At 45.6% G+C, this 23,466-nt stretch overlaps 2 long non-coding RNA genes across 6 annotated transcripts in view; one reads left to right on the top strand and one right to left on the bottom strand.

The window, feature by feature from the left end:
- The window catches only part of LOC135304884 (uncharacterized), an 82,637-nt gene that overhangs the window by 35,341 nt on the left and 23,830 nt on the right, over positions 1-23,466 (top strand). For both annotated transcript variants that reach the window (XR_010366121.1, XR_010366124.1), the window contains exons 2-3: positions 2,337-2,493; positions 2,800-2,913. This is a non-coding gene — a long non-coding RNA (uncharacterized LOC135304884). The remainder of the gene's footprint in view (positions 1-2,336; positions 2,494-2,799; positions 2,914-23,466) is intronic.
- On the bottom strand, positions 2,688-19,441 carry LOC135304882 (uncharacterized). Of its 4 annotated transcripts, XR_010366118.1 has the most exons (4): positions 19,083-19,441; positions 13,703-18,649; positions 12,829-13,000; positions 5,959-12,029 (listed from the first exon to the last, which is right to left on the bottom strand). It is a non-coding gene; the product is annotated as an uncharacterized LOC135304882 (long non-coding RNA). The 4 variants fall into 4 exon arrangements; XR_010366117.1 differs by lacking the exons at positions 5,959-12,029; positions 19,083-19,441 and adding an exon at positions 2,688-2,908 and having other exon boundaries at positions 13,703-18,830; XR_010366115.1 differs by lacking the exon at positions 19,083-19,441 and having other exon boundaries at positions 5,934-12,029; positions 13,703-18,830.

The raw sequence follows: 23,466 nt of genomic DNA, 5'->3' as shown, positions 1-23,466 counted from the left end.
TGACTGAGTGCATGTATGAAATGCCTTTGCTGGGGACATGATTCAGCCACAGCCATTCCCTAGAGCTGCTTTGCAAGCCAGAGTGGTCTGTGTCACCATCGTTTCTTCTGTGGCTGGAGAGAGTAAATCAACAGGAAATAGGATCATTCTGCTACTTTTTCAAAGGTTTTCTTTCTAGAGTGTGGCAAGCTGCTCGACGAGGAAGTTTACTCTCTACTCACGCTAGCTCCCGCTCTGGACTTTCTTCATTTGTGCAAGAGATTGTTTTGCCTCATCCAGAGTGATTCATGATTGGCATTCTAGTGTTTGATAGAGTGTTGGGAGGCTCTAAGCCAAAAGCTCCCTGCCTTCCAAGGGAATGGATCCCAGATTCTGCAGAGACACTTTGGAGCAAGGAGGGAAAGCAGGGAAAGCTCCAAACAGAAAGTATTTGTGTGTGCTTTCCTGTTTATTTGGGAGCGTGAACACTGATGCAGGGAGGAGTCAGCTGGAGTCTGAGCACAGTTACCTTCTACACAGGCCTGTGAGACACGTGGATCTTTGTTCATCCACCTTTCCTGCCCAAGTGGACTTCCAGCACCTACCTGGAGCTGGTGCTGGAAATCTGTTCCATAGGCACAAGAAGGAGCAAATGCAGAACTAGGTCACTGTAGCAGCAAGTCCCCTCTTTTGCTACAGATTCTAGAATCATCTAGAAACAGGGATTTTTGAAGCTTCCTGCTCTGTTCTAGGGCTGGTTTTCCTGGCTTTATGGATGTGTGTTCAGGCTGCCCAGGGGGAAGATATGAGCCAGTCCAAGAGCTGGTGTGTCCTCAGTGAGAGAAAGGCAGGAGATGAGGTGGAGATGATGGTTTCTGAAGTGTGGACAAGAAGGAAGAAGAGGGGGCAGCTGGAACATGACAACCAGAATTGGGTAGTGTCTGTGAAAAAATACACCTTTCCAGTTTCTGTCCAATGCCTTACGGGGCTGGTGCAGTCAGGGGCATTTTTTCCCCCTAAAAAGTTGTATTCTCTCTTCTGTATTCACTACATAAAAAGGATCCACCTTCACCTGATTTCTAGGAAACTGGCTTGAAGTTTCTGTCTCCTCTGATCAGTTTGTGCTGCTTGGCAGAGTGTGAATGGCCCTACAGAGAAGTTAACAAAAAGTAAAGTAGAAAATTTCTCATCTCACTGCCAGCTTTTCCAGGTCTCTAGACTGGTTAATGCATGGCAGCTGCTGGTTTGTCTGCTTGCCTCGGTTCTGCTGTGTCCTGCAGGCAACCTGAGGTCAAAACCATCTGGGTGGGATGAGGTAAACCATCCCAGGAATTATTCAGTCTGAGCCTCGAGTGCCAGGGGGAACGGGCTGTTTGGAAAATACAGTTTCCCTGCTAAGAATGAGAAAATGTGGTTTTTCCTTACCCACTTGCTATTCTGTAATGTGGGCTATTCCTGCCTGGGGCAGAGCTGCAGATGACAGAAGGTTTTCCCAGCTGTCCCCTCAGAGTCCAGCCTGTGGTTTGAGGGAGCAGCCACTGCCCCATGCGGAGAAACCCACGGGCACGCAGACCATGGCACCAAGGCATGTCCGTCTGTCCTGCCCATTCCCACCTTCCCAAAGCCAGGTGTGGCCACAGGGATCCCAGGGAAGGTGCCTTCCTGGGGGGAATGGTGTGCTGGGCACAAGTGGTATCAGTGGGATGCAGCAGGCACAGTGGAGTCTGTTTCTCGTGATGAATTGCTCACAACCTGTGCCCACTTGGGCTGGCATTAAACAATCTCAACCCCGAAAATAACCACAGAGATGTTTCTTTTTTTCCTTATGGATACCTTCTCCTCTGCCTCTGTCTCATTTTCATTGCTAAAAGCATCTCCTCTCTGTGTGATTCCTATCTGCTGTACAAATGACTGCATGTTAATCATTGTCAAATTTCTGCACATAAAAGGGGAAGAAATGGGACAGATTTAAATGGCAAACTTCACCCAGAACATGATCTGAAACCAAAACGTCTTTCCTGGTGGCCTTATTTGCATTTTCCCAGGTCTCTTGTTGCTGGAGCACCTGGGTGGGATGATGTTTGTCCGCTGGACATGGGAAATGCTGAACCCTGGCAGGGGATGGGTATTTCTGATCAAGATTTCCTGGTTGGTTCAGGAAGAACTGCGAGGCTCAGAGAAGCACTAGAAATGGGCCAAAATAGGGCAATGCATAAAACATCTTTGTTATGTGGAAGTGAAGAAACTGATACTGATACACAAACCTGTTCCACTCCTCTGCCATCCCTTTCCAGAAAAGAGCCTTTTATGACTGTAATGTGGTGACAGATGCCTTTTTCCCCCTCCTGCTATTTCAGATGAGCTTCAGAAACACCAAAGCCCAGCTCAGACTTCTATTTATATCCTCCAAAGCCTGGCATTGTCCTTGTGCTGCACATCCAAAGGGCTGCATCCCCCTGCCCTGTCTGGTCCATAAGGGTGTAACAAAACCAGGAAGCCACAAGAAACACAAAGGTAAATGTAGGAACCTTAGTTACAAGTGTGATTGGCCTCACACTCTTCTGCAAAGCTGCTTTGCTTCATTTTTTACATTATTTTTGGTTTTTTTCTATGAAATTACAATTTTTGTGTAATTTTTCTCTAAGGAGAATCTTTGCAAAGGAAAAAGAGGTTTTAGAATACTTGCATGTAAGACTGAAAAGGTCCATTTCACTTTATTCATTCTCCACATTCACACGTTTTATTTTCTGTATGCGTTGGTAACAGCAATTACATTTTATTTTTCTCATTATCATGACCATGTATTTCTCACTGTGGTAGGTTTTGCAAAGAAGGGCAGCTGATTTCACAGACTGGAGCATTTTTGCTGCCTGAAGAGCTTGGTCTCTTTGGCTGATCTCGTCCATCACGCACTGCTCAGGATGCATCACTGAGGTAAAAATAATAAGATATTGAAACACAGAGCACATCAAACCACATAATGCTTGTATTTATTTGGTCTCTTTGTTATTCTGAATTGAAGAGAGAAAAACAATGTGGTTTTTTTTGTGGAAGAAATGAGGAGTTATCCAGTGATTCTAGTAAAGGAGAGCCAACATGGGATGAGAGATGCCATAATTCTAACAGGATGAAGAGTAACTCTGCAACTTGATTGAGACCCAAAGATTCCTGGGTTTCTGGAAATGGCTGGAGGGAAAGAAGGACTATGAAACCCAGTTGTGGCACTGTCAAATCCCTTCTCTGGTACTGCTGGCTGGTTTCCTGTGCTGCTCCCAAAGTGGCTCCTGGGCAGATTCCTGGGGGATGGCTGGTGGATAAGGCCCTTTGTGTTTGGGGTGCTCAGGGTGTGGTGGCTGGGGGATCCTAACAAGCTCTGGCTCAGTTAAAGTGGAGAGGAAATTGGCAAGAATGAGCAATGTCTGGAGAACTTTGATCACCAAACAAAAATGGAAAAACAGATGAGTTTATGCACAGCTTTTATAGTTCTTTGAACCAAGAATGTTTTCAATGGATATGGGAGATCCTGAGTCTTGTAACTACAGTTCTGTTTCTCTACACTGTATTTTATAGACTTTACTCTGTAGCCTTAGTTTCAAGTTGTGTTTTATGGGGGACAGGCTTCTGGATCCTGGAAGAAAGAAGCACATCCTTTAGCTGGGAAAGGTCTCTGGGAGGGATTAAGGGAATGGTCTCTGGGAGGGATCAAGGGAATGAGCTGTTCCTTCCTGGCCACAGGCAACAGAGCAAGAAGCTGTGGTTTAATTTCCAATAGGAAACTCCAGTGCCTGTCTCTAATGGAAGCAAAGCATGGGTCTGAGGGTGTGGTATCTTTGAGGTTTTTATGAATAGGTTGGACCAGCATCTGTCAAATTATTTGGGTCAAATTGATCATGGCTTGGGGTTGTGGGAAGGAGCACGTCGAGACTCCTTGGGGCTGAGTGTCACTGAGGGGATAAGCACCATTCCCTTTTCTCACTTCTAGCCTGGACAGCTCTTGCCAGCCTCTTGCTTTCCTCTATGCATAAAAATTTGACAGATTCCACCAATCTTGGCTATTTTATTTCATCTGTTCTTGCCCCTCATCAGAAACCCTTTTATTAGCAACCACAGGCCCTACAATAGGACATTTCCCTGTGATTATGGCTGCAATAGCATAAACCCTCTGGCTTCTAAATGCAAATTTTAATTTTTTTTAAGTACACAATGAGTTTTTTAAACACTTGAACCAAATCATGGGAATTCATGGGTATGGAGCTCATGGAGAACTCATGCTCCACAATTCCCTGACAGGAGGGTGCAGCCAAATGGGGGTCAGGATCTCCCAGGTAAAAAGGGAGAGGATGAGAGGAGAGGGCCTCAAACTGTGCCAGGTGACAGTCAGGTTGGACATTGGGAGGAAATTTTTCATGGAATGCGTGGTCAGGCCTTGGCAGGGGCTGCTCAGGGAGGTGTTGGAACACACCCTGAAGGTGGAACACATCCCTGGAGGTGTCCCAGGAACACCTGGATGTGGCACTGAGAGCTCTGGGCTGGGGACAAGTTGGGGATTGGGCACAGTTTGGACTGGGTGACCTCGAGGGCTTTTCCAACCTTAATGATTTTATGGTTCTTTGACTCCCTCACCCCAGGCAAGCCCTAAGGATCTTTGTGAGAATAGAAGAGGCAGTGAACTTCAGAGCCCCCAGCCTGGGGGCCCCATCTGCATTGAGGGAATTAGCAAATACCTGGGTGCTCAGGTGAGCTTTGTCATCTGAGCAGCCTCAGCTTAGCATAAAACTGTTCTCTTAAGGGGAAATGTACCTAGGAGAAAGTTGTCATCCCTTTGGTTTGGGGAAGGCAGAGCAGGAGTGGTTTGGGGAAGGCAGAACAGGAACTGTTTTGGGAAGGCAGAACAGGAATGTTGTACGTGCACTGCTGCCTGTGCAGGAACCCTGTGACTGCAGCAGCTCTGGGCTGATGGAGGAAGCAATTTGGGCTGGCCAGTTCCACCCTATAGCTCACCCATGATGTGTTGGGTTGGTTGTGTTGACGAGGGAGGTGATAAAATAGGGGATCTCCCCTGGATTTCTCTAGCTGAGGGCACTTTGGTCATGGAGTCACATGTGAGCATCTGTGGGCAAAATGAGGAGGAGAAACTTCCTCTAAAGCTGGTAGCATCCAGCCCTCAGCAGAGAGGCTGGGCTCTCTAAAATTCATCCTAGAAACCCCATTTTTAAGTCTGCATGCATTCTTTTAAGGGGAAAAAAACGAAAAATGAAAGGGAGTGGAGGAAAGCCAGAAACAAAAGTGTGTCTCTTGGAGCTCGAGTCTGTGGAAAAATAAAGGGAAAGAGAGAAGGAAATACATTAATCTGAAGAGGTACAGATGGCACCATTGACACAAGTGTACTTTGGTTTCAGCAGGGCTGTAATTTGAGCAAAGAACAGAGCTAGGAAAGTTGGACTAACTCTGATGTCTGGAAGAGCAGCACCTTCCTGTGACTGCTTATTCTTATTGTCAAAGTGGACCCAAGACAAGCTGACTTTCCTCAGCTGACTTCCCTCCCAAAGAGTGCTGGAATTGAGTTTTTCTGGACATGGATAATTTCTCTTTTTTGGCTCTTCGTATCATACTTTAATTTCCTTTCTTTCCCTGGAGAGGGAAGCAGTGAAAGGCTGTGAAATACAATACAGCTCTTAGCTGAACTGACGATCCCAACGTGGATTGTAATGATTCAAACACTAGCAATTAATTTTATACAATTAACCCATTTAGTTAATTATTCAGAGCAAAATTAGAACATGACTTTGCTGTCTGTTCACTGACATAATTCCCCAGTTACCAGCCAGAGCTTTGTACATGCTCAGATGTGAAATCTCAGCCTTGGCCACCGGGCAGATTTGAGCTGGCGCGGGCTGAGCACCCGAGTCAGCAGCGCTTTGGGGGCTGATGTGCTACATACAGACAAAACCAACTGCAGTGGGTTTGCTCTCCACATGGAGCTCTGTGTTTGCCCCAGCTGCACCCAGGGAGGGGCAGGAGCTGCCAGTGCTGTCCTGGCAATTGCCAGTGCCATCCTTCCTGCATCCCATACATGGCTCTGCCTTTCTCGGTGTCGTGGCCTGGGCTCAGCTCTCAGCTGGTGCTTCCTGGTGACACACATCAAAAAATGTGAGGTGTCCTCACATCCAAAAATCCTGCTGGACAGCTCAGGATGGAAGGGATAGGTGTAAGCCATGTAAGAAGAGGTTTAGTCCTGGTTTTCTGCGTGTGGCACTGCAGTTCATCCCCTCACTGCCAGGAATCAGCCTTTAGTAGGGGGAACCACTCTCCTTTTGTGTCAGTTTGCAGGAGCCTCTGCTCAACAGGCCCCTCTCCCCTCAGCAGCATTTCCTACCACAAACATGAAACTTGGCAATGGGTCCCAAAGGAACTGAAAGAAAGAACTCTGTCACTTCTCACTGGAGACTTGCTTTCATCTCCTCAGAGGCCTCCTCTAAAGCAGGCAGTGACTAAAACAAAAACCAAGCTCTGGTGTCTTCTTGGTGCTCTGCTAAATCCTGAAGAAATTAAATTTTATAATGAAGTAAAGTGATCCCTCACATCCCCTCAAGCAGTGGGTACCAGAGGAGTGCCTGGCTGAGCTGGAGCTCCTCATCCATTTGCACATCTAAGTGTCTATGAGATTAGAAACTCAGCCCTTCTCTCCCATGAAAACCTTGAGCCTTTGGAAAAGACATTATTTTCAGATACAGACTAGGAAATGATAAAATGTCCTCCCACCCCAAGTTGTTCCTCTTCTTTTTCATTTTGAAGGGGATCCTCAGTTGTGACCCGTGGTGGGCTTTAGAGCAATTCATTGAAATGAACCATTTACAGTTGGATTCACAAATATCCTATTTCACAAAATAGGATATTTTGATTACTGAGATAATGAGGAGAATACTGTACCCTTATCACTGTTTTCTGGTCCAGGAACTGAGGGGAAATTATTCACCCAGCTTTGGTCTTGAAAAGGATCTGCTTCTTCAGGAGCTTTTTGATCAGAGGAAGGCAATGGTGGGTCCTATGTGGCCCAGCTTGTATATTTGGGCAATTTAAACAGATGTGATAATTGCAGAACTGAGTAAATTTTATGCTTCCTAGAGATCTTAATTTGGAGTCATTTAGATGGCCAGTATTGCTGGAAATCAACAACAGCTGATGCATGCTGGTGTAGAAAAGGGGAATTTGGTATTTGCCTCAGAAATCTTGAGGATGATTAATCCACCACTAGTAACAAATGGAATTAACCCTGGGTTTTGAACAGGCTGTTCAGTGATGCTGGAATGCCAATATCTGTACATCAGAGGGGCAAGACTTCACAGGTCTGGGGTGAGATCACGGTTGGAGAGAATGAATTTAGTCTATATTTAGCTATCTGAGAGTCTTGTCTAAATGGGGCTGGTACCACACATCATGAACATCTGTCAGTGTGTGGGGTGAATCACCTGTGAGCACATCCATCCCTCATCTGCAGCCCAGGGATGGGGAGCCTGGCTGACCACACTGGTGAACTTTGGCACTGATAAGGTCTGGGGAGCTGACTCACACCCACAGTATTTGCTGAGTACGTTCCTTCCATGTGTTTGGTATCTCCAGGTGCCACTTCTGCTGCCAGGGAGTTGATCTGAGGTCTCTGCAAAGCCTCTCTCAGGCAGCGGTTACAGAGCTGCACTTTCATTGATTTAAGGCAGCCTGGAATAACTAAACTTGGCTCACTGGAACAAAAACAGCTGCCCCACGTGCAGCTCATGCCACCAGCTCTGTCCCATTCTATGGCTCTGCATTCCCAGCACGTGGATCACACCTATGCTAGCTCCCTGGATGTGTGTTGCAGGTGGAGTGTGCAATCACAGGCTAGAAATAAAAATGGAATAAGTTTTTATGGGGAAAAATACAAAGTTTCAGGTACTTTTGGTGGGGCTGTGGGAGTGAGGGAAGGTCCTTTTTCCATTTGACAGGGATGCAGGGACTGTCTCATGTGACTGCAAAGCATGTGTTTCCCTGGTAGCTGGGAAGCCAAGCCATTGAATTACCACCAAATCAGTAAGTCTGAACTTTGTAAGGTTGGTATATCTTGCGTTTCTATAGTGATTGTATTTTTAATAGGGCTTGGACAGGTTTTCCTGTATTCTCAAACCCCAAAGCTTCTGCACCTGTACAAGAAAAACAGCTTGCTTCCATAGCCCTGCTCTAGATCACACTGAGGCAGCTCAACAGTTTGAAGCTTTGGTTTTTTACTTTTCCTTTGTGTGCTTTTTTTAAAGTCAGGTTGAGTGGGTTGGATTCCACTGTCCTGGTAGCTACAGAAAATAAAAGTAAAATCTATTTCTGGATCTACCCAAGTCAGCTCCTCTTGCACCAGCTTGTTTTGGTCCATAATTATATTTAAGTACTCACTTCAAAATTAACCCAAAACCACAAATAAAGCAGACTCCATAACTTCTACCTTCAGCTTGGGGGAGGGGGAGTAGAATCCCCCAAGTAAAACAGAAACTTAAAGTATAACAGTTTGAAACTCTAAAGTGCATTTCCAGCTCCCAAATTTTCTCTTCTGTGCATGTTATTAAGGTACTTAATTTGATGAGCATTGCAAAATAGTTTCCTCCTTCTGTGTGCTGCATATTTCATGAACTTTCATTTTTCTTTTGTCTAAACTCTTCTGTGTAAAGTTAGGGATATCAGGGAAATATAAAATGGCAAATGGTGCTTGACCTCAGATTTTCTAGGAGAGGAAACTGATTTATTGGTCTGAAGTTATTATTAGGCTAGCTGGAAATATTTAAGGATAAATTGTGGATTTAAAAAAGAAATCGTCTTCCAATTATATTAAATAATTGGAAATTTCTCATGTTCCTTGTGCCTGTTTCAGCATCTTCCTTGCTCCTCTATCCCCCATCATTTTACCCCTTGGTTTAATTGGTAAAATCACTCTCAGGAAACAGAAGATGTCAGCACAACGGTAGAAAAAAGTGGTTTCATTAAGAAAAATCCCAAACTTCTATTTTGCAACAAGATAATCCTAAAACTGTTACATGTGATGGAAAATTTCTAGAAGGAGATGACCTGTAATTTTCCTCCCTGCTGTTTTTTTATTGTCACTTTGAAGTTGAATGAGACTTAAATAATTTGTACATAATTTTACAATTACTTGCTTCCAGAACTCTCTAAAATCCCAGGAAAAGGAAAGTAGAGATACAGCACTGACCAGGCTGCAAAATTGGGTTTTGATGTTGGCTTTTGGCATGGTTTAGCTTTACTGGATTGAAGTTATGATTATGGGTGTAAAATGTAAAATTATCTATCAGTACAAATATTTTTTGACCTGGGTTACATCACTTCTTGGTCAGATTTACATCCATCCAGCTTGTTAAATAAATACAGGTGAGAAGCTTAACCCTGCCCTGAGTTACAGAAGGAAAGGTGACAGGTAAATAAAGGAGGTTATAGTTCACATTTGTTTGCTGCTTTCCCATGACAGATTTCAGGTCATATTAAGGAGCATTTTGGCACCTGCTGGCACCGAGGGTTATTCCATATATGTATTTTTTATTCAAATACATGATAAGCAGTGAAGCAAACCTCTCTCTTTCACTTTTCTGAGGGCAGGCAGATCTTAATGCTCCATAAATTTCAGTGCCTGTGAGTCAGGCATAGTCAGATAGAGCAGGAATGTTACACACAACTTTCTAATCAATTGTTTCATTAAGAAAAAAGTTAATCCTTTGTATGTTTGTTTCTTTGGGGTTTTCTTTAAATTTCCTGGGGCTTTTGCATGTTTTCCTTAGTGTCTGTGTTCTGAGTTATGTTTTTAAAAGTTGGTATCTTCTGAGAGGATTTGAGAAGAAACCACATCCTGTTTTCTCTTCTTCCTTATCCATCAGGAATACAAGTTGGGCTGTTCCCAGCTGCTTTTGGATTCTGCAGAGCTGTTCAACACAGATTTCCTATCACAGGGCATGCAGCTCCCTCCTCTCTGATTCTGGTTTTCATTCAGCACAAGGCAGTTGTGGAAACAAACCCTTTTATCTAGATCTGCAGAAGTGGCATGTTCACTGTCAGATTTGGAAGAAAACCTAGAAAATTTTTGAAGACTGCAATTGAAGAAACAAGGAAGGCATCCATGATGATCCTGACCAAAGAAATCCATAATGGAGAAGGGAGACATGATGTTGAGCTCCTCATACCCAAAAGAATTCAGGAAAATATGTCAGTTCTGAGGGACTCATGGCTAAAGCAGTCAGGGTTTTTGGTATAAACCCGCCTGGTTACCTGCCCTTGGGAGAGGGAGCCACTGGGAATCCCACTGACCAGAGCAGGTTTTGGGAAAGCTGTCTTGGTGATGACTGGAACCATCCTGCCTTCCAGTCTGACCAGCTGGGTGTCCAGTTCTCAGAAGAGAGCCAGAACTGGACAGGTCAGAGTGCCCAGTTCTTGGACAAGAGCCAGAACTGGGCCAGTCAGGCTGTCCAGCTGCCAGAAGAGAGCTCATGGTGGTGCCTGAAAATAATTGTGTGGTCTTGTTCCCCTCTGTGGCTTTCCAAGACCAGGGATCAGAGAGCCCCTGGAATTTTGGTGCAGGGAGCTTTGAATGGATTTGGACAATGAAGGTGTGAGACAGTGACAGTGCAGGGAGCTTTGTATGGATTTGGAAGCTGTGTGGTGTGTGACCAGTCAGTGTCCATGCAGGTGTGACATGTGTTTCATGTCCCACAAGCCTTTTCCATGCTCTCCCCACCTAGACAACCTTGCGGATTTGAGGATTTTCCAGGCTGAGTCAGGAAAGACCACTCAGGGATGGGATCTTTTGACCTTTCCCCATTTTTCTGCATCCCAGAAGCCACTTTGAGTCACTGTGTAAATCCAGGACAGGTTGAACAATGCAGGGCTGAGGAGGTGCCATTGGGACAGCTGGACACTCCTGTCTGGATTAACAGGCTGCATGTCTCAGAAGCACTGCAGTCTTTCCCTCAGCACACACAGCTCATGGAGATCACATCTTGATTTTGAAATGTTCTCAATCTAGTTTTAAATCCGAAGTTACCAGGAGGGCAGCAGCCCAAACATCACACCACAGCATAACTTCTGTTTCAGAATTCAGCCTCAGTGAATGTTTCTAATGACCTTTCTTATAAAGGGACCTTCTTCTTATTGGAAAAGATTTGCATGAACTGCAGCAGTTCCCAACAATTATCCTCCACTTGCAGACAATGGTTTTCCCCTTCTCCTTGACAACACGTCAGCCAAGGTGTATCCATGTCCAGACCATAGTATTTACAGCAAACTTACAGGAGTTTGGGGTTACACTTGAGGATTGTGACATCACTATCTTACATGAGGTTTTGTGGTGACAGTCATGTGCAAGAATTTTTCTCCTGTGAAAAGTGCTTGCAAATTAGGGACAAAAGGGAGGAACTTCATGTTCCCAGAAAGGACTGTTCCTGTGCTGCCCGTACAAAGGGATGAGCAGTTTGGAGATTCCCGTTTCCAGTGGGAGAGGAAAGGGATCAGCACATCTCCTCTTGGTAAATTTCAGCAAGCTAATGCCAAAGGCTTTTTGATTGATGCACAAAAAGCACCACTTCAGCTGCATCAGCCTTTGGGGATGATTCTCTGAAGCATGGAAAATTTCCAGGGTGCATCCAGGGTCTCAGCACAGCAGCTCCTGCTGTGGCCAGCTGGGCCATAGGGTCACTGTCTGTTCAGCTCAGCCATGCCAGAGGTGTCCAGCAGGCTTGTCCTTGGGACATGCTTTACCTTGGTGATCTCTCAAAGACAAGGTAAAGGAGATTTTTCAGGGAAGTCTCACCCACCAAATAACCTTTGTAACATGTCTTGGTGGTCACTTTTCCAGGAAATATGTGATAATTTCAACTTCAAGGGTCCTGTAGGAGATTGATCTGAGGATTTGTGTCAGAAACAGCTCTCCAGGTGAATCTCCCAATGTCCCATGTTAGTGTGTGGCTTTTTCTGCTAGGATCCCTCTAGGATTCCCTCCTGGAGGCCTCCCTGCTTGTTAGACATGGATGCTGTGACATGGACCATATCTAAGTCAGATTCACAGTTGTGGAATAACAGAATATCCTGAGAGGGAAGGAACCCACCAGGATCATGGATCCACCTCCTGGCCCTGCCCAGACACCCCAACAATCCCTGCATCCCTGCATCCCCAACACCCTCTGCATCCCTGGGAGCATTTTCCAAACACTCCTGGAGCTCTGGCAGCCTTGAGGCTGTGCCCACTCCCTGGGGAGCCTGGGCAGTGCCCAGCACCCTCTGGGGAAGAGCCTTTCCCTGAGCACCAGCCTAAACCTCCTTGGCACAGCTGCAGCCATTCCCTGGGTCCTGTCCCTGTCCCAGGGAGACTGGAGCTGTCCCTTGGGAGAAGCTGCAGCCCCCAGAAAGCTCAGCCCTGTCTCCTCTCTCCAGGATGGCTGGTGTTGGTGTCGGTGCTGTTCTCTCTGGTGAGACGGTGCTCCCTGCTCGGCTGAGCCTGACAGCCCCCACACTCCTGACCACTCTCCCCCCACAGCAGGTTAAAGGGTGAATGGAAACAACTGTTTTCTCTCCTCAGTGGGAGTCAGGAAGGCTTGGAACACCCAGGCAGCCCAGGAAGTGCCCCTGTGGGTGTGCAGGCACAGAGCGGTGCTTGGCAGAGCAGTGATCGTGCAGTGTGTGCAAGGTTCAGGCATCTTGCATCAGCCCCTTGGCTGGCTAAAAAAACCCTCTCCAGGAAACTCAGGGGTTTCCCTTTTTCCTAGTCACTGCTGTCACGCAGCCTGTCTGTCCAGGAACTGTTTATATTTCCCCGAATAATAAAAATGCTACCTTTAACTCCTGTTTGAAGAGAGCAGGGATGATGAGTGGAGCTTCCGCTCTTCTTCTAAAATCCCACTAAAATCTCCATCAGCTGGGTGATTTTGGGAAGCTTTCCCTTGCCTGTCCCACGGTCCCAGACACAGGAAATGGGCAGATATTTGCTGTTGCTTCCCATAACCTGCTGGATGAAGAGAATATGTTAACTCTGTGCAATGGCAAATGGTATATAACACAGTGAGAGGGCTGGGGGACTTAAAACCCTCCTGGACATCTAGCAATTTCCTTTAAGAGGGCTGGTTTGCTCCTATTTGTCCAGATTCACAGTGGGGGATGTTTAAAAACTGGCCCTAACTTGCATTAAGAAACAGAGATTATTTTCATAATAAAACTAGCCTATTCTGATTCCTTCTATATAAAGTATTAGAAAAATTTCAGTGACACAGCCTTGGTCAAACATATTTGTCAAGCACCAGAAAACAGGTACAAAAACTGCTCAAAAGACCCAAATCACTTACATTTCCCTACACTGACTTCTCTGGGTCAGGACAGAGCCAGAGGAAATGGTTTATTGCACTTTTACTGGTGTGTAGAACTCGCTGTGCAAGTTCAACACTTGATATGAATAACTTGATTGAAATGCAGATATTAGGGAAGGAGAGCCTTTAATGCCTCTAGGAACAACCTTATCCACTGACCTTACTAAGTCATATGAAGGGAGAGATTTTGGAGTTTATGAAATCCTTCCATCTTATCAAAGTCTCAGAAAAGCCAAATAAGGGCAATTGCCAGGTTCAGAACAGCGAGTTCATCAACAAGGAAACAGTTCCAGCACTTTATAGAAAGGATCTGAGTGGAAAGGCAGAGTGAGGGGCGTGATACAAACCAGTTCAGTGAACAGCTTGTTCTCCTGAGTAACTTGAGCTTGATAAGAACCCCATGTAGGCTTGATATGAGAGCTCGTGAGCCGTGGTGGAGCTGGAATCAAGTTTCATCAAGTTCTTCTGGTCTGTCTGTTCTGAGCCTACAACCTCGCTCAAGGGAGCCTTTCCTAGCAAAGAAAAAGGATGCAAGAGTTTCTGGGCCCCCACGTTACTTGTGGGTGTAGTGTGGGCAGCCCCTCACAAAATGTGTCTGCAGTGGGTGAGGGAGCTCAGCAAGTGCAAACACTTTTCCAACACCTGCTGGAGCCAACCTGATGTCTCAGACACCCACGTCACTCTTTGGGGCAGATTTCTCCAGGCTTTTGCTTCTGTTGGTCAGAAATGCCTCTGCTGTTTGCTGCTGAGGTGGACATATGAACTTTCCACACAGCCATTGCTGCAGGAATCCAGTGACTGCAATTCCTTCCCTCTCATGCTGCTGTCAGGTATCTACATACGAGTGTGAGAGTTTAGCATGGTGTGCAGAAGATGAGAATTCCTCAAGCATTGAACCAAAGCATTGACTTTTCTCTCCATGGATTTAGCTATAGCAAAGCCAGTGTCTGTCAGCAAATCACAAGGGCTAAAGGAGCAGAGCAACCTGGAAGTTATCATTGGACATGTTGAGACCAGGTCCCTGCCATGGGACCTTTGGAAATGGTCAACATGGGGCTGCTCTTCTACTCTTAGAGACTGGAGGAATTTTTTGGATTACAGTTTCAGCTTTTTTTTTTTTTTTTTTTCCTCCATGGGCCTCCATGGGCTTTAAGGGTTTCCCAGATCCTGTTCATGTACAAAGCTAGTTATAGCAATGGAAATATGGGTCACTGTTTGGATCGGAGCTGAAAAGTAGGATCTGACCTTTATACAGCTATTTTTTCCCTCAATTGCACAGAAAATGGATGCACAATTAACAGACCACTAATAACTGTGTGACCAGCACTGGGTATTGCAGCATAGGTTAACACATGCAACCAGTGACCACGTTTGGTCATGAGAAAGGGCTGTAAATCCACGAAAACCGGTGTTGCATTCGTGGAAGCTGAAAGGATGGATGGTGCGTAACTCCTCGTAAGTCACCGGTTGTGTAAGTGTGAGGAAGCTCCTGGTGTGGTCAGCCCGAGGATCCTGCTCCTGGATCATATATCCTGCGGGGAAATGGCTTTGCACAAGTGCAGGAAGTCAGTTGTGTCAAAGATTGGTGACACACTGTGAGGGCTGAGTGATGGATGCACACAGGGTACCCTGTCTGTGCCATGGGGTCACAGGATCACTTGGCCTGGAGGTGACCTCAGGAGGTCCCCGTCCAACCCTCCTCAAAGCACGTCAGCTCTTGGTCAGACCAGGTCACTCAGGGCTGGCAGCAGCTGGCTCTTGAGAGCCTCCATAGATAGAACTGGCCCTGGGAGCACATTGTACCTTCCTCCTGCCTGGAATGAGCAGTGAGGGTCAGCCCTCATGTCCAAATGGCCACTGTAATGCCTGATCCTAATCAATTCCTGAGCTGATAATCCTGCTCAGCCTGGGGAGCCTCAAACCCATCTGAGGTCTGGGCCTCAAATGCACTGCTGTTACTCTGCTTGTCTCTTAGGCAGAGTGAATATATTCCAACAAAACTAAAACTGCACTAGAATGTTCTGTGCTTGACCAGCAATAGCAAGAAACCCCACCACAGACAATTCTAGCCAGGCCCCAGTGAGCTCACAGGTGGTTGGGAGTTGAGGTGAGAAGAGGATCTGCTTTATGGACATGACTTTTCTCTCTGTACCAGGGAGTAGGAATTATAGGAGCTTTTCCTTCTTGAGACAACACTCCTTTTCCCCTCTATGTTTCTTTTCAAAATTCTGCACAGTTTGTTTTAAGGAGGCTGCACATTCATAGGCTGCATTGCATAATTCCTATTGTCCTTGCTAAAGCCTTAAAGGAAAATCACTTGAATTAAATATTTTTCCCCTTGCCCCAGGCAGGCTGTAAAAGAAAACAGATTCCATAAACCATGGATGGCCAAAGTATTTTTATTTACTTTTTTTTATAGCCGGTTTAATTGTCGTCAGTGACTGGTCAAGGGATTAAATGAAATCCACCTGTTTTCAATGCTGCTTGGGGAATTACTATGTATAAAGAATGTTTTTATGCATGTTATAAACAAAATGGGGTTGATTTACACCAGCTACTGTAACAGGAAGCATTACAGAGTAAAATGAATTGCAACATAACATGCAATTGCTGAAGGCAACGAAATTAAAGTAAAATTCATTCTTCTCATTGCAACTTTTTACAGTGCTGTCATTGCTTAAGAAAATTGTGAAATAGGGAGAGAAGTTTCAGGTCTGTTTGAATCTTTGAGTATGTTCAAATTGACTGAGGGGAAATTTAGGTTCAATACGTGTAAGGAATTGTTCCGTGTGAGGGTGGTGCCCTGGCACCAGATGCTCAGAGAAGCTGTGTCTGCCCCTAGATTCCTGGCAGCATCCAAGGCCAGGCTGGACAGGGCTTGGAGCAACCTGGGATAGTAGGAGGTGTCCCTGCCCATGGCAGGGGTAGAACTGCATGAGTTTTTTAAGGTCCCTTCCAGCCCAAACTTTTCTGGGACTCGGTGATACAATTTACTTTCCCCACCCTCCTTTATCTTTTTGCAGTGAACAGACCCTAGGAACAACATTTGCCTTGTCCATCTCCTGGGCCCTTCCCTGATCTCCATGACCTTTCAGAGGTGATGGGCAGGTCTTGCAAGGACTCCAGCCAGCACTCTGGTCACCAGTGGATGCCACCCATCAGATCCCATGGACTTTAAGGGAGAAGGCTCCTTGAGAGATGCTGAGTCAATTCCCTTCCAGCACTGGTGGATCTTCTCCTCCTTGAGCCCCATCTCTAAGCTCTGGAGACCTTCCACAACAGTGATGCAAAGTAGACAGAGTCCCTCATTCCCACCTGCATCAACAGTCACTAAATTCTCTGCCCCACTCAGACACATTTTCCTTGTCCAGCTATACTGTCCATGTAGGTTTAGAAACTCTTCTTGCCGCCCTTGACCCAGTCCATTGAGCTGTGTCTTTCCTGATGGCACCCCAGCATGCCTGGGCCATATGTCGCAGTCCCTTTCTTGGCAGACTGTCCCTGCTCTCAGCTCTGTGTTCTCCCTCCTCAGTCTGGACCTCAGTGTAGACCAGGCTGCCGTGAACTTCCACATCCCCAGACCAGACTTCCTATTTTTATAAGAACTTGCTTTCAGTTTTGAACAGAGAAAATGTCTCAAGGCAGAGATTTCCTTCTTTCTTTAGACCTAAAAGCACATTGTGATACTTGAATTTCTGCTTTCTCATTGTACTGGGGGAGCTTCAGCTCCAGCTACTGCTTCAGCTTCAGCTGCTGTGTCTTCAGCTTCTCACCCGGCTATTAACCCTGTCAAATAATCAAGATGGTATTTGGATGAATGTTCTCTTGTAAGTGGTGTTACTGAATTAGAAATTGCCAGGTGAGAGTATTTAGAGCTGCCATGAATGTTTATAGAAGTGAAGAAGCCTACGAAACTTTGCTTACACATGAAAAAAAGAATTTAAAGTGTTTATTCTAGAAGGCAGAGTTTAACTCTGATCTCATTATATGATGTTGATATTCTGCAGGCCTGGGCAGTTCTCTGGACATTTTTGCTGTGACCATGGTGACATTTACATGCCAAGTTTAAGGGAAAATTAGTGACATAGACTCATTTATTTGTATACATTCTCGTCTAATGGATTAATCCATGTTTACATACCTGCTGTGTGAGCCACCTGGTAAACACCGAAACCTGAGGAGAGCACAAGATATTGGTCCATGGCTTTGCTGAGTTCCTTGTCAGGAAGTAACAGGCCTGTGCTGCTGCTTATAGTGCCCAGCAGTTTGATTTCCATTGTATGGAAGTGAAGCATGGCTAAGAAGGAGGTGCTCAAGCACCGAACAGATTAAAGAATGAAAGAATTTTCTGTGCTTTGTTGCCTTCCCTCTCTAGAGGGAATAAATATTTGGTTCTAGTTCTACAGATTTTCAGTATGTGGCCCTTGGACAGATGATTCATATGCTTTAATATACTTCTAGGGACATATTTATTAGCTCCTCAGATACAGATAATTAAATTAATTATTTAATTAATTAAGAAGCTGTGGTTGCCCCATCCCTGGAAGTGTTCAAGACTGGGTTGAAAAAGGCTTGGAGCAACCTGGTATTGCTGCCCATGGCAGAGGGTGGAACTAGAAGAGCTTTAAGGTAATTCCAACTCAAACCAGTCTGTGATTCTGTGATTTGTGAGTGAGCACATGAGTGTGAATAGGAATTTAAATTGAATAATTTTTTGTAACAAGTCTTGTTATGAGAGAGTGCAGAGCTGCATCACTGTTACATGACCAAAGCAAGAAGATTATGAAATCCATCAGCAACTGCTGAAATCTATCCCAGCCACCCTTATTCATTATTCTTGATGTTGGCATTTATGAAAGCTCTTTTTAGAGAATTTCTGTTCTTTGAGAACTCTTGAAAGCCTATTTTTCTTTGAATTGCAACAAACCCATGCTGAAAATGTTGGAATTCCCTGCAAATTGGAAGAGCTGTTGTTGACATGCCATGTGTGTGTAGTGGGTCTAGCGCTGATGCTAGTGCATCCACTAGCATTATTTACTGACAGCAGTCACCACAGGACAGTGTCTCATGTTGTTTTCTTTACGTGTCTTCACTCTTTCCTTTCTCCTGATTCAGGAGAGAATTGGTGTTGGTAGATTCATTTGTTCTCAAGCTTTATCAATTGAAACAGTTTTTACAGAGTTCCGCTGAAAGGTTGATCTCATCCAGGGGAAATCGCTCGCTGTGATCTGCACCGACACTGTGCGAGTCGCTCCGGCTGCCGGCGCCACCCAGCCTTCTCTTCACGTGGGGTGCTGAAAAAAGAAAAGCTGCTGCTACTGCTTTTGTCCTTCTGTCTGCAGCATGGCTAAAAGCAGCTGAGCAAAGTTAGTTCATTGCAAGTCATGCCGAGACAGCCATGGCCATGCTGCCGGGGCAGCACTAATTTCGGCCAACAAGTCCAGGCCACATGGCTGCTCCCAGCCTCAGAGCCACCTCCAGCGCTGGCTGCGGGGCCACTCCCACACTGGTCCTGGCCTCATGGTTGCTCCCAGCATTGGGATAGCCCCAGGTGGCACGGCTGGAGGAAAAAGGACCAGCAGGCTGTGCCGGGAAGGGGCCCTGGCCGCTCCACCGGGACGGGGCCTGGCAGGCTCTCAGGGAAGGGGCCCGCACCGCAGCAGAGCCGGCCCAGCCCCACCAGGCCGCACAGGCCATGCGGAGCCGGCCTGGCCAGCGCCCAGTTACCTGGCCAAAGGCTGGAGGCAAGAGAGCTTCCCAGGGTTTGTTCATTTTCACATGTGCCTTCACAGAGGTGTGTTCAGCTTTCTTAAGTGGTTTAACCATGTGTCAATATTCAGAACCAGCCAGCTGATTGGTTCTGTTGGATCCGGAGGAAGCTGTTAGCAGCCCTCACCGAGAATCACTTCCTAATTGATAGATTTTCTCTTTAACTAAAAACCAAGCTATGTTAAACCATGACAATGTGATAGGTTTTTTTTCTCGGCCACGCAACAGGAATGAGTCAATAGTGTGGACAACAACAGAGAAACAAAAGCAAGTGATGTGAAAGATCTTACTTCACTGGTGGGTGTGTGTGTGCGTGTGGTGAGGTGTTGGTGATTTTTCCAACTCAGGAACCAGTAATTTGTTTCAAAGGTTTTCTCTATTTCATGCCCTTGATGGAGATGACTCAGATGAGAAATTTTCTGAAATTTCCCTTGGCAAGTTATTGCATAGTTTTATAGCCTACCAGCATGAACAATACTTTTTTGAAGATGCTAAGCCCTTTAAATATGGATTTGTGGAAGTTTTGTGTGAGCTAATGTGGGTTCTGCAATAACGTGGTGGCATAAATGGAATTTCCTTGGAATATAGTCTTGTGGCTGCTCTCATCCAAGGAGGGGCTGTTTGGACAGAAGCAGAGAGAAATGTCCTTGCAGAAGGAAAGTCCCAGTGCATGGCACTGGTGTGCTGATGGTGTCAGTGCTCAGGTTGCTGCCTTGGAAAAAGCTTCTAGGAGGCCAGAGGAGCTGAGGCTGCAGACACTTAAATTTGTTGGTCCTCTACCTGTGGCAGCAATTCTTATTTGCAGGGTTTTTCTTGTGCCCCCAGCCCAGGCCCATAGTGTAAGGGTGACCACACTGACTTACATTTATTTATTATTACTAGTCAATGAATGGCCCTTCTTCCATTAATCCACCTAGTTATTACATTCTTTGGGCTTTGCCATTACACCAAAATGTCGTGCAGCTTTACAGGTTGTGTGGAAAATATCAGCCTTTTGTTTTAGAATTGCATCAGGTGAGCTGAATAGGCCTCAAGCTGGGTCAGGAGAAGCAGTGACTACTCCAGTGCCAGTCACCTTCCAAATGCCACCTGCTTATGTCTGTGTCATGGGTGAAGCTCTGGGCTGGCCCCAGAAGTGACTTGCTTTGATCTACAGGTTAGACCAGGGACTTCCTGAGGTCCCTTCCAGATTGGGTTTTCCTAGAAGCAAGTTCCTCCCTCCAGCTCTCTTCCAAATAACACAATATATAATAACAGAATGGCACATTTCCCACTAACTTTATTATCACAAATATTCTGAGTTGGAAGGGACCCACAAGGATCATCAAGTCCAACTCTTCAGGGAATGGCTGCACAGATCTACCTCAAAACTTTGGTGTTAATCAGCACCATTCTCTACCAACTGAGATAATCTAATCTAATCTAATCTAATCTAATCTAATCTAATCTATATATCCAAGTGTCTCAGGTCCTGGCATGACTTTGTCCATGGTACTTGTCTTCCACACAGATCTTTGTCTACCTCTGCAGGTTGGCCAGCAGCCAACATCGAGATTGGGTTTCCTCAGGTGACAACCTGAGTTTTTTGTCATATTTCTGCCAGGCATGCAGGCAAAACTGATTAGGAAAATTAATTCAGTTGCCAAAACTTTGCTCTGAAGCATTGTTCTGTCCTGAGAGCATTTCTTCACATAGATAGTGCTCATGAAGGCAAAGAACCTGGACAACTGCACACGTGTCCCAGTGCCTGGGAGTAAATTACCTCAGGTCTCTAATGACTTCTCCTGATGATCCTGAAAGGCATTTTTCTCCTCTGTCATCAGTTTCAAAAGTTAGCCAGTCCTTGGTATTTCCTTTAGGGATATAAGCTTATGGAGAAGCAGTTATAGATTATTTCATTTCAGCCTGTGAGATGAACACACAGATGCTGAACTAATACCAGTCAAATAAGGTTTTCCATCAGGAATGAGAGAAGGAATGTTTGAACAGGCTTTGGATCCAGACTTGCCTCATTGTGCTAAACTTGCTTACGCACACCTAAGCTGTCTGCTGGACAGCCTTGCTGTCTGCTTCTGGTCAAAGAAAGATTTGGGGTTGATGAGTCACAGAAGGCAGAGAAATCAGTTGTGAAGGTGAAGTTTTCTTAATTCCAGCTATTGATGTACGCAATCCATTGACTCAAAACAGGTCAGGAGCAATGGATGACATTTACATGTGTAATTACATTATACACATAATCCACTGCTCTCAGAAACCTTTCAGGTGGCATTGTTAGAAACTCTTTGTTTGGATTTAAGTAGAGTTTATAACATGTCCATACTCTCTATGATACATAGCGTTACTGCACTCCTCATTTAGAGTACTTCAGGTGGGGTGGCAATGGGTAAAAGTAAAGCAGATAAATCACATTTTGCCAGGCAGCTACAATCAGCTGGGGTCACTACAGGCTTTCGTTTTCTTGGGCGGAAGGAAAATCCTTGTGTGGAGTGTGAGCCGGGTCTGGGTGTGCTGTGCTGTGCTAGTACCGCGTCACTGCGAGCAGAGCAGCGCATGGAAAACCCACCCGTCTGCATCCCTGCCTTTCCCAGGAACTCACACTTCTTCACAAACCAGCGCCAGGCAATGTCAGAGTCCAGGAATTATAAATAAAAAGGCAACAAAAGAAATCATTGGTGCTGTTCCAAAGTGCTGGAACAAGAGTGGTGTTACGCCACTCCTCCGGAGCTGGACAAAGAGGGATGGGGCTGCGAGAGGCTTTCCAAGCACTGTGATACAGCTCCTGACTCTTTAAGCCTTTCACAAGGTCTTCCTAACCTCGATCTCATAGCATTTTGGCTGAAAACTGGAGCGATTTCACTTTATTGGGATTCTCTCAGTACTTCTGACTTGCAATGAGGTGATTATGCTCTTCTTTATTCACCCCATAAAGTATTTCACTCTGGGTACTTTCTCCCTGCATGAGTGACAGGATGGGAGCACATAAACTGTTTCTGCCTTCATAATTTTTATCTTTTTGTGGTTATTTCATAAATTCAAATCTCTCTAAAAGCCAGGAAAGTTACAATTCCACATTATATAGAATCATAGAATTGCAGAATATCCTGAGCTGGAAGGGACCCAAAAAGCTCATAGAAGTCCAGCTCTGATGTAATTCGATATAATGTAAGGAAGAGCCATGAAATTTTCATCGTATTCTGTCACTACCAAGTGCCCCAGTTGATATTTCTCCCTCTGCTTTAGTGTAAGTCACAGGTGATTTAGGCAGCCATAGGGAGCTTTACGATTTCAGACAATTTGAGAGAATTTTCCAAAAATTGAAAGGTTTTACACATCCAAGTTGGTCTGAATCATCATCTGTAGGTGCACAGCTCTGTCCACTGACTACACTGGGGAGAAAAGGCTCATTTTTTGTCTTCTGAGTCACAGCTCAGTTGTCTTTGCAAAGCAACCGGAGAAGGATCAGACAGGAGGTAGTCCGTGGGTTTGCCCAGGGGGAAGAAATTCCTGAGATTTGTCCAAAGGAGCCATGTTGGACCTGACAGACAAATCTCTTTGGGAGAGCCACCAGAACCAAGGGCTGTTCCGTAAAAGGGAAAGGAAAAGAACAAGGAAGAGCTGGAAAGCAGAGGCGGTGAAGCGAGGGCGGGAAGCTCCATGGTGGCCCTGCAGATGTGCCGGGTGAGGCGGCCCAAAGGGGCTGTCCTTGGAGGCAGCTGGAGCTCCTGGGGGAAAGTTGAATGTCCACATCGTATCTGTCAGCCCTTTCTGCACCCTTCCCTGATGACCTTGCCCAGCTGGAAGTGTGGACATGGTGTGATGTCCACTGCTGACTGTTCCTGCTCAATGACTGTTTGCCCACTCTCAAATGCCTCTGCTGTTTATTGTTTCCCAGAGGCTTTCTCTTCCTCCATTGCCCTCATTCCTTTGCGCTCAGCAACTCCTTTTTTCTTTTCTTCCTATTCTTACTCTTCATCACTCCTGTTTCTCTTTTTCCTTTGCTTCATATTCAACTGTGTCTCCTTGGGTTGTTTTTTTTTTCCTACACAAGGAAAGCCACCGCATTTTGGGTGCTTTGTTTCTTTGCTGCATTGTGTTTTCTGAAAAGGAAGCCCTTCATGAAGGTCTGTGTTGCTACTTTTTGTTTCTGGACCACAAGAGCTGCTGCCCATAGAGGCCTCTGGGCACCATGAGAATAGGGACAATGATAATGGAGCACTGCATGCATAGAAGAGATGGAAGAACTGATGACACAGGGCTGATGCTTGAGACCCTTAAGGAAAGGCTGCTGCGATGTTTCTCCTGCAGTTGTGGAGCAGTTCTCAATGCAATGCCCTTTCCTGTA

This window comes from Passer domesticus, chromosome 7 (assembly GCF_036417665.1).
Source record: "Passer domesticus isolate bPasDom1 chromosome 7, bPasDom1.hap1, whole genome shotgun sequence".
Lineage (NCBI taxonomy): Eukaryota > Metazoa > Chordata > Aves > Passeriformes > Passeridae > Passer > Passer domesticus.
The sequence above is the reverse complement of the archived record's forward strand: the minus strand, read 5'-3'. Positions and strand labels throughout refer to the sequence as shown.